Consider the following 9815-nt stretch of genomic DNA (forward strand, 5'->3'; position numbering starts at 1 on the left):
AGATAGCCGATCCTCATAAAACAACAGATGATGAAAGATACAATTTGATGTCCTTCACTTCAACAAGCGAAAGTTACAATCTAACGACCTCCGCAACAGTCGATAAAAGTTACAATGTGAAGACTTTCACAGCAACGTGCGAGAGTTAAAAATTGATGACTCTCACATTCTATAAGGGCCAAGTGTAAAGATTATAAGATGACAATCTGCACGAAAGTCGAAGAAAGGAGATTACAAATTGACGATCTCTACAAATCCAAGCGTGGAACGCCCTTCCACGCCCCAAAACTCAAAACGCAGAGTTCACCCTGCGTTTTCAGAACTCAAATGCAGAGGTCACTCTGTGTTGCCAAGACAAAACACAGAGTTTACCCTGTGTTTTCAGAACTCAAACGCATAGGTCACTTTGCATTGCCAAGACAAAACACATAGTTCACCCTACGTTTTTAGAAATCAAACGCAGAGGTCACTTTGTGTTGCCAAGACAAAATGCAGAGTTCACCTTATGTTTTTAGAACTCAAACGCTAAGGTCACTCTGCGTTGCCAAGACAAAACGCAAAGGTCACCTTGCGTTTTTAGAACTCAAACACAGAGTTCACCCTGCGTTTTCTCTCTAGAATGCGGCCCCTGCATTTTGACTCAGGAACAATTTTTAAAACTATCCTATCAAGGTATGGGCACAGTTAAAAGCCTGTTAAGGGGTACCTTTCCCTATATATAAGGCTTGATCTCCAGCAAGAAAGAAAAGGGGGGGGGGGGGAAAAAATAAGAGAAAAAGATAGAAGATGGGAGAGAGCAGGAGCTTCTTGGAGAGCTTGAGTGTAAAACCCCGTAAATTTAAAAATATGATGATAAATAATAATAAATGTGTTATATAGTGATAAATAACATTTATTGATGTTTGAGTATACTAGAAATTGATTTGAGACCAATTCAATGTATATATGTGAATATAGGAGTAAAATCATGCACTACATACACGAACCTGAAATCTAGAAAAATGACAAGTTAAGAGTATACATGTTTTACACACTGATGAAAGTAGAATCTAAAAAACTCAAAAGATAAAAGTTGTAGGTATCTTCAATAGATTTCTATCAAATCTTAATCACATCATTCTGATGTCAGATGAGAAAGTTACAGCCAAAATACCGAGGGTGGTTTTCCCAGTCAGACTAGGTTTCCTGGTTCGGATAAAACGGGTTTTATTTCGGGTTTACCTCTATAAATACCTATGTTTTCATGAAAGTTCTTTTCTTTAATGATATTTCTAAAACCTAGTAGCCACCCTCTCTCCTCAAAAACTCTAGATCAATTTTTTGTGAGTTTTGTGAGCTTTGTGAAGCAAAATACCGACACGAGGGCAAGATCATCGACGTGTGGCAAGGGAGAACGGGTTGTTTGCACTTTTGGATCATTTGTTGTTCATTTCACAGGCTTGTACATGTGCAAAGGCAAGATCACCTCTGTCCAAACCTATCCCTAGATTAAAAATCATGTTTTTATGTAATATATGTGTCTAATTTCATGTTTAGGTTAAGATCTAACATGTTAGAACTTAATTTATGATGTTTATGCCCTAATCTCATGTCAAGAATAGTAGAACAAATCTAAAACTATATTAACATGATCATGATTATTAGGATTTATTTTAATGAGTTAATTACAATTTAATATGGTTTACATGTTTTAGATTGTAGAAATAATCAAGAATTTAATTAATTTGATTATTTAAACCCTAGGTTCATGCATGTAAGTGATATATCTTGTTTAAACAAACCCCTGTTAAGTATTTCATGAGTTTTGAACCAAGTTTATGAAGGAAAATCATGCTAAATACATGCAAAATACGCAACGGAAGATTATATGTATAATTATGCTAAGCATGTAGAGAGCATGAAATACATAATAGGACCATCCTAATTAAATCTAACATAATCCCTACATTACAGAGAGCATTCAAGAGTTAGAAAGTCATACTTTTAAAGCGTGATTCGATGGAAGATCGAATAACCCCTAGCTCTTGCTCCTTGTAGTAGAAAATCGCCTCGTAGTGGATCTCCAAGTCTTCAAGTGGGCTTGATAAAATGAGAGTCTTCTTAAGACACAAGGCAAGATATCCACCCCGGGGTTCTTAAAATCCTACTACTTCCTCTTGCTCAAAGATTGCTAAAGTTTAGTAAGAGGAGAGCTCTCTTTAATTCTCTTATGGAAAAAAAACACTTAGCCAATTTTTCATTAACCTTTCCATAAGAAAAAGAGCTCATATTTATAGAGTGAAATGTGTTCATGATATAAATGACTCATCCTATGAGTCATGCAATGAATCATCAAATATCAATGATTAATCTAGTGAGTCATGCAATGAATCATCTTATGAATCATTACATTTCAAAACCATGTGCTAATAAACCATGTGCTCAGACCATACCACTAAATGACTCATCTCATGACTCATTATACATGGTATGTGTATTTCATAAATGAGAATACCAAATCAATATTGTATTTCATAAATACAATATTTTGTAATTTTCCAATCATTGATTAATAAGTCATCACATGACCAAAAAGTCAATGAGTTGACCAAAAGTCAATGGGTTGACCAAAAGTCAACTGTTGACCAAAAAGTCAACTGTTGACCAAAAAGTCAACTAGTTGACTAAAAGTTAACTTTATAGGAAAAATATTAGAATTCATTTCCTAAGCACACAACATTCCGATTTTATCGATATACATAACCGTTTATGTGTACCGGTAAAATCATATATGCGTATCAATCATACGCATCACTCTATAAATTGTGTTTCATCGGATTCAAGTACGCGCTTGGTGTGAATCTAGGGCCAAACTTAAGAACTCGGCAGTGGATCATATCCACAAGTACAACAGAGATGCTAGCTACACATGAAGACTACCCGGGTATAAGTTGTGATAAATGTCTGCAAGATGCTTACACAATTTTATCAGGACCACTCAGTGATAATGCCGTATAGTCCGGTCTCTTCGTCAAACCATGTTAAATTATTAAGCCTAGGGTATGGAAAACTGTCAAATCCTAATAGCTCAATTAGTGTTTGTAGATATTAAACTCATAACCTTTAAGATCAAACTGACACTCGGTTTATCTTATTTACCTCGGCCAAGGATTTCCAGGTTATAGTTATATCAAACAATCTTATGACATCAACCCCCTATATTGGGAGAGACGAATCCCATCTTGGCATCTTAATATCTACTTATGCCTCGGCATGTACCCAACAAGAACCGTTATGCACAACTCGATGAGAACTGTGGTTAGGTAAAAGTCTAAGTACACCTATACTGACATGTAAGATATTGCACTCATGCCTCAGGTCATGAGACTACTATGTACTATATCACTTGAGAACTTCTATTTGACAGTTAAGTATAATTACTAACTAGATGTTCTCAGTGAGTCATTTAGTCAACTCATTCACTTATGAGTCACCTGTATACTATATCTTGATGTCTCACATCAATGATCTAAGAGATGGATCATCGTCCTTCCAAAGAAGAAATAAAGTATACACTAGTCTTACCAAAGTGATGATGTCACATTTCAACACTTCATCGACTAGGAATATTTTAGAATATACGTTAGCGACAAATCAGATATCTTCATTACGATCATATCCGAAATGTCTGAGTCTAGTATCATTCTAAGGACTTTATCTGTATTAAAATACCAGATAAATCTGACCAAAATAGCATATTATTATTTTAAACAAGGATGCTATATTCATATAGGTCCTGTTATAATATACAATTATTGCCTGCAGGGCACCTATATCCAACAGTTTATTCATCTAAGATAATAAAAACCTGAGTTTTGAAGAAAAACAATCGAAAAACCAAAGCTGTGTTTAATCTGTCGGATCAGTCGACTGATGATGCCATCAGTCGACTGACGAGAGATCATCAGTCGACTGATGGGAATCATTAGTCGACTGACGGGCTCGTGTTTACCCTGTTGTTTTATGAATGACCTTATCAGTCGACTGATGAGGTTGTCGGTCGACTGATCAGGTCGGCTTTTGTGAGATTGAACCTTTTGCTTGTGTGTTCGTTTGGTGAGCATTTTTTTGCAAGACGTGAGCTGATATTCATGCCTAGTTCGAGGAGTACATGTCGAGGAGTACATGTACGAGGATTGAGTACGCATGATTACAGTGTTTGTGGTATCCAAATAGGTTACAATCATTAAGAGTAATGACTATTATATATATTATAATTATGATCGGTTGGGTGGGGTTAGTTAGGTCCCGCAATGAGACCACGGATGGACTATACTCCGAGTGCTTTAGTCAGGTAATGCAATGAGACCATAGATGGACTACACTTCTTTTTGGTCCACATGGAGATGCACAAAGGTTGATATACCTATCTATCGGTCCACACGAAGATGTACAGAGGTTGATATACCTATCTATCGGTCCACACGAAGATGTGCAGAGGTTGAAATACTTATCTATCGGTCCGCACGAAGATGCGCAGAGGTTGATATACCTAACTATCGGTCTGCATGGTTATGCGATAAGTTATTATACTTAGTTATCTATTTGCACGGGAGTGCGATGAATTGACATACTTACTTATCAGTCTGCACTAGAGTGCGATGGATTTATATATCTAGTTATTGGTCCGTACGGGAGTGCGATGAACTAACATATCTATTTACCGATCCGCATAGGGGTGCAATGAGTTGAAGTATTCCAGAGAAGGACGATTTGATAAATAACCTAAGTGTAGGTGAATATTAACATCATCGATATGGTCCATTGTGAAGGTATTTCATAACTTAGTTACATGAGATAGTATATCGATATCAAATTTGCCCACTAATGGTAGTATGAGGAGTTGATATGATGTTTTTGGAGATGTATGATGTAGTATTTCTTGTATTATCTTTCTTATATTCATTTATTCTTAGTTTTAGAGTTAATCTTTAGCAATTCACAATTTGAGACATATGGTATATACATGAGGGTTTCATTGTTTAGATTATTTCGTTCGACGTACCAGTCTTGTGTTGTGAGTTTCTAAGTATTAACCCCAGTTAGTACATGGTAAATGAACTAGGTAGACTATGCACTTATAGATAGAGCCTCTATCATACCTAGTAACCCTTCCATTGGGGGCGGATGTAGATGATCTTGCTAACGATCTGACACTGTGGTTTTCACTTCTTTTCAGGCAGTGGAGTAGAGTTTCGGAGAGCCGCAGGTTGACAGACTTTCAGTATAGTCGTCATCATTTTATTTATTAGTTACTTTTGCTCCACCTATGTTTAGTCTTGTATTTAGTGGATTATTAGATTTGTATTATATTTTGAGAGATGAGAGAGCTTATGTACTTTTCAGTTGACTCTTGTAGTTAAAATTCTGGATCATTTATTTCAGATTGTTGGACCTATTTTCTTTTTATATTTGCTTGTACATGTACTGTCTTATTTGATTCCACAAGAGAGATATTTCTGTGATGGTGAAACATATCGTTGCACAGTACGGGTACATGACATGTTTGATATCATTAGATTCACCTTGGACTGTAGCCTTGTGTGAACCCAGGGGCGTCACATTGAGTTTCTTGGATATTTTGGACTTCTTGGAGAGTCTTCTTAAAGCATTCTTGGATCTCTTGGCTTAGTCTTTAAACCCATTTCTTTTAGTTCTCTTGAAGGTTCAATTCTTCTTTGGAGTTCAAACTAGCCTAGAGTTCACAACTTGCCCAGCAAGTTCCCCCAAACTCGGGAATAATTCCAAACTTGCCTTGCAAGTTCTTAGCTCTCTTACAGAGAGTTCTCAAAACTTGGTTAGAGTTATAAACTTGCCTTACAAGTTATCTCAAGACATTAAGTCGAGGAGAGAGGACCGACATCCCACGAAGTTGAAGTGTTCGGATCATCAATGAGATACAAGATTCAAACTCCCATCGCCACAAAGAAAGAACCCGGTTTTAAACAAAGGGAGGGTTTTATCCTTCCCTCTTTTGTAAATCGGGAAACCGATAAAGAGAATTATAGTTTCTTTTTCTAAGTCAGTTAGAGAGACGCTATATTGAGAGGATTGTAATCATTTTTTTCTAAGTTAGTTAGAGAGAATAATACAGATTCAATTCTCAATTTTCTCAAAAATTTCCTGTTCATACAGCCCCTATATAGGTCACCCGAAACCTTTCTCCCTTAAGCCCATCTCTCCCAGCCACCTCCCTCTTCTCCTCTTCTGTCGTTCTCTTGCACTATAGGATCAGATTTCAATTTTCACCCCATTTCTTCTATAGAAATTCGAATCAAAAGTTTATTCAAGATCTCTAAGTAATTTCTCTTCCTTCTCTCATCTTTTAACATGTAGAAATCTAGGGTTTCCTCTCAAAAAAGAATTTCTAGGGTTTTCTTTCTAGGTGGTTCAAATGCTTTGTATGATGATTGTTATTGTCGAAATTAAACTTTTAGGGCTTAGAATGCTCAAATGCTCAATTCTAGGGTTTAGGATTTTCAATTTGGGGATTAGGATTTTTTGTCAAAATTATATGAGATTATTTGCATATAGGGTTTTCCTTTCTTATTCGATGCCCTGATACCGTTCTTAAATTTTTTGCATTTAAATGATATAAATTTCTTTTGCATAGGTTGAACACTATGATTTTATTGCTTGCTCTTATGGTGGGAAAATTAATTATGGAATGAATAATATGCCAACGTACGTCGGAGGGGTAATGATGCCATTAATGATCTCGGAATCATATAGTTATTGTGAATTGGTTAATGAATTACACAATTACGACAATTGACTCACAAGGGTACCGACTAAAAATAATATGCAATTAGCCCATAACTTTTGATAGAACGTTCACAGTTAAGATCTCAAACGATCATCATATGAGTATCACGTTTAATTTGAGCAAGTTGCAACCAATTGTTTATTAAAAAGTTATCATATAGTTCGTGCTAAATATTTAACCCTCCAGGAGAATTCTCATGCATGTTAGAGTTGGGAGTTGAGTCTGATGGTTTTCTTTCTTTTTCAAGTGAAATGGAGCGGACTCAATTTTAATATCACAGTGGTGCACCTTCATTCGGTGGAACATTAAATGTCATGAACAATGAAGTTCTTTATGAAAATATTAGGCCGTTAAAAGGGGAAACAATTAAAGAGGATGAAAGAAGCAACGCCTCTGAATATGAAGATGAAGATAGTGCACCAATTGATAGCATGCAATTTGTGAGTGAATATGATGAAGAGAATCCGGATTGGCCAGATGAGGCTTATGTTAATAATGAATAAGTTGAGTACGAAGAACCACCCCCCAAAGAGTTTGAAGATGATGAGTGGATTTGTTCTTCCACAGTATAAGATATGCGCATTGGTGAAAGTTTAACTCATAGAGGAGATGATGATGTCCCTTTCAGGGTTGGTGATTTATTCGAGTCTAAGGACCAATTGGTTGATGCTATTCGTGATTACTCAATTAAAAAGTTGGTCAAATTCAAGCAAATTAAAAGCAATCACACAAGTTATGAGGCGATCTATTTTATGAATACACAAAGGAAAGGTCGGGCCGAGGGAAATGAAGCAGATTACACATGTCCTTGGAAGTTATATGCATTTGCTGGAAAGAAACATAATGGGTATTTTAGAATCACAGAATACCACGGTGTTCACACATGTAGCAATCCAATGTTCGAGCAAGATCACAGTGGTGCTTCTGCCTCTTACATAACACGGTTGATTATGCCAAAATTAAACAAGCAGCTTGAACTAAGGCCCAATAATATAATTGATAGAGTGCTACATACAAATTTCATTGAAATATCGTATAGTAAAGCGTCAAATGCAAGGAGAATTGCGATGACAAAAACATTTGGAGATTGGGAGAAGTCTTACACGATACTGCCTCAATATCTTGATGCGATCGAAAGAAGCAATCTTGGATCTAAATACAAACTCATAACCAAAGAGATCAATCCGGAAGTTCATGAATTCACCTCTGTATATTGGGTATTTGGTCATTCGATCAAGGGATTTAAATTTTGTCAGCCGATTCTTAGGATTGATGGCACACACTTATAGGGTAAATATAATGGTGTATTACTTATTGCTACATGAGTAGATACAGATGGTGACTTATTTCATTTGGTCTTTGCAGTCGTGGAGGTCGAAAATAGTGAAAATTGGGAGTGTTTTTTTCATGCATTCAATTATATATTTTTAATGTGTTGCCTCCTAGGAAAATTACTTTTATATCCGATATGATGAAAGGTATTCTAAAAGTATTGTACAAGAGATTTGGCTCTCATCACAATCACTGCTATTGCTTATGACACATTAGAGCTAATTTAAAAAAGAGCTTTGATCAGATACATTTACAAAACCTTCTTTAGCAAGTGGGTTGTGGACCCAAAATATGTGTGTATGATCGGATACGAGATCAAATGAAGGCAATATCTCCAGCTGTGCATGACTGGATTGAGAGTAGTTTGGGGAGTGATTACGAGGACCAGTGGGCACTAAGTAAAGATGGAGGGAATTAATTTTTCATGATGATAACTAATTGTTCTGAAAGCTTCAACGGGGTACTTAAGAGGGCTCGAGCAATGCCCATACAGGCGTTGGTTACGAGTACATTGTATAGACTCAATCACTATTGTCAAGCGGCGAGAGGATGGGGCACAGTGTTACTCGTTGTTGACACCAAAAAATAAAGAGATTGTAGGAGCTCGTGTCAAGCATGTGAGATCAACGAAGATTATTAGATTTACTGTAGATGAATAGCAGGTTACAGACAATCGCGGTCATAATTATCCTGTTAATTTATGAGGGACACAATGCACATGCACTTGTAACATACCGGAATTGCAAAAATTGCCATGTTCACATGTTATAGCGGTTACGTCCAAGCAATTTGGGGGAGGGGGGGATACTTCGTATTACATATACGCTTCTGAGTGGTATCAATCAATTCACTATAGAAATTCATACAAACGGTGTTTTCATCCCATTGTAGATAGTCGTTACTGGCCACCCTATAACGGGTCACATGTGTTACCTCCTGAATATAAGAGAGAAGACGGACGTCCGCGATCAGTACGCATAAAAGGTACGATAAATGAAGGGCGGGAAGGAGCTCCAAAAAAAGGTGTGGATATTACAGATAATCTGGCCATAATAGATCTCATTGTCCTACCAATCCAAATAGGTAACAATTAATTGGTACAATTTATTTAATTTTTAAATTTATTCTACTTCATTTATTAGTTAATGATTATTTATGAAATCTGTAATTTTATTCTACTTTTAATTTAGCATATGTCATAATACTGACACATCTTATCATCATATGTGCAGATATTTATAGTATGAAGACAGATTCATTGATGTTTGAGGTCCTTTATGACCAAGATCGACACCGATCCGTAAAGATAGACTCTGGGGAGGTAAATTACATTTGTATTATTTTCAATCATATCAATTATTCTAAGTTATTGATTGTTACTAAACATTTGCATTGTTTAATATATGCAGGCCCCGAGTATTACTATAGTTGATCATACTTGTGCATATTCGAGCTGGGATTTGATGGATCCACAAGTCCAATTTTATGTTTGTCAAGCAAGATTCTTTGAGTGTTCACAAATTAAATGAGTGAGACTTAATTGGGCTCTCTTGACGGCATTGATTGAACGATGAAGGCCTGAGACAAATACATTCTACCCGCGCCAAAGAGAGTCAACGATTACATTGCAGGATATTGGGGTTTTACTTGGTCTCAGAGTGGATGTAGATACTATCAC

The sequence above is a fragment of the Asparagus officinalis genome, chromosome 1 (assembly GCF_001876935.1).
Source record: "Asparagus officinalis chromosome 1, Aspof.V1, whole genome shotgun sequence".
In the NCBI taxonomy this organism is placed as follows: Eukaryota; Viridiplantae; Streptophyta; class Magnoliopsida; order Asparagales; family Asparagaceae; genus Asparagus; species Asparagus officinalis.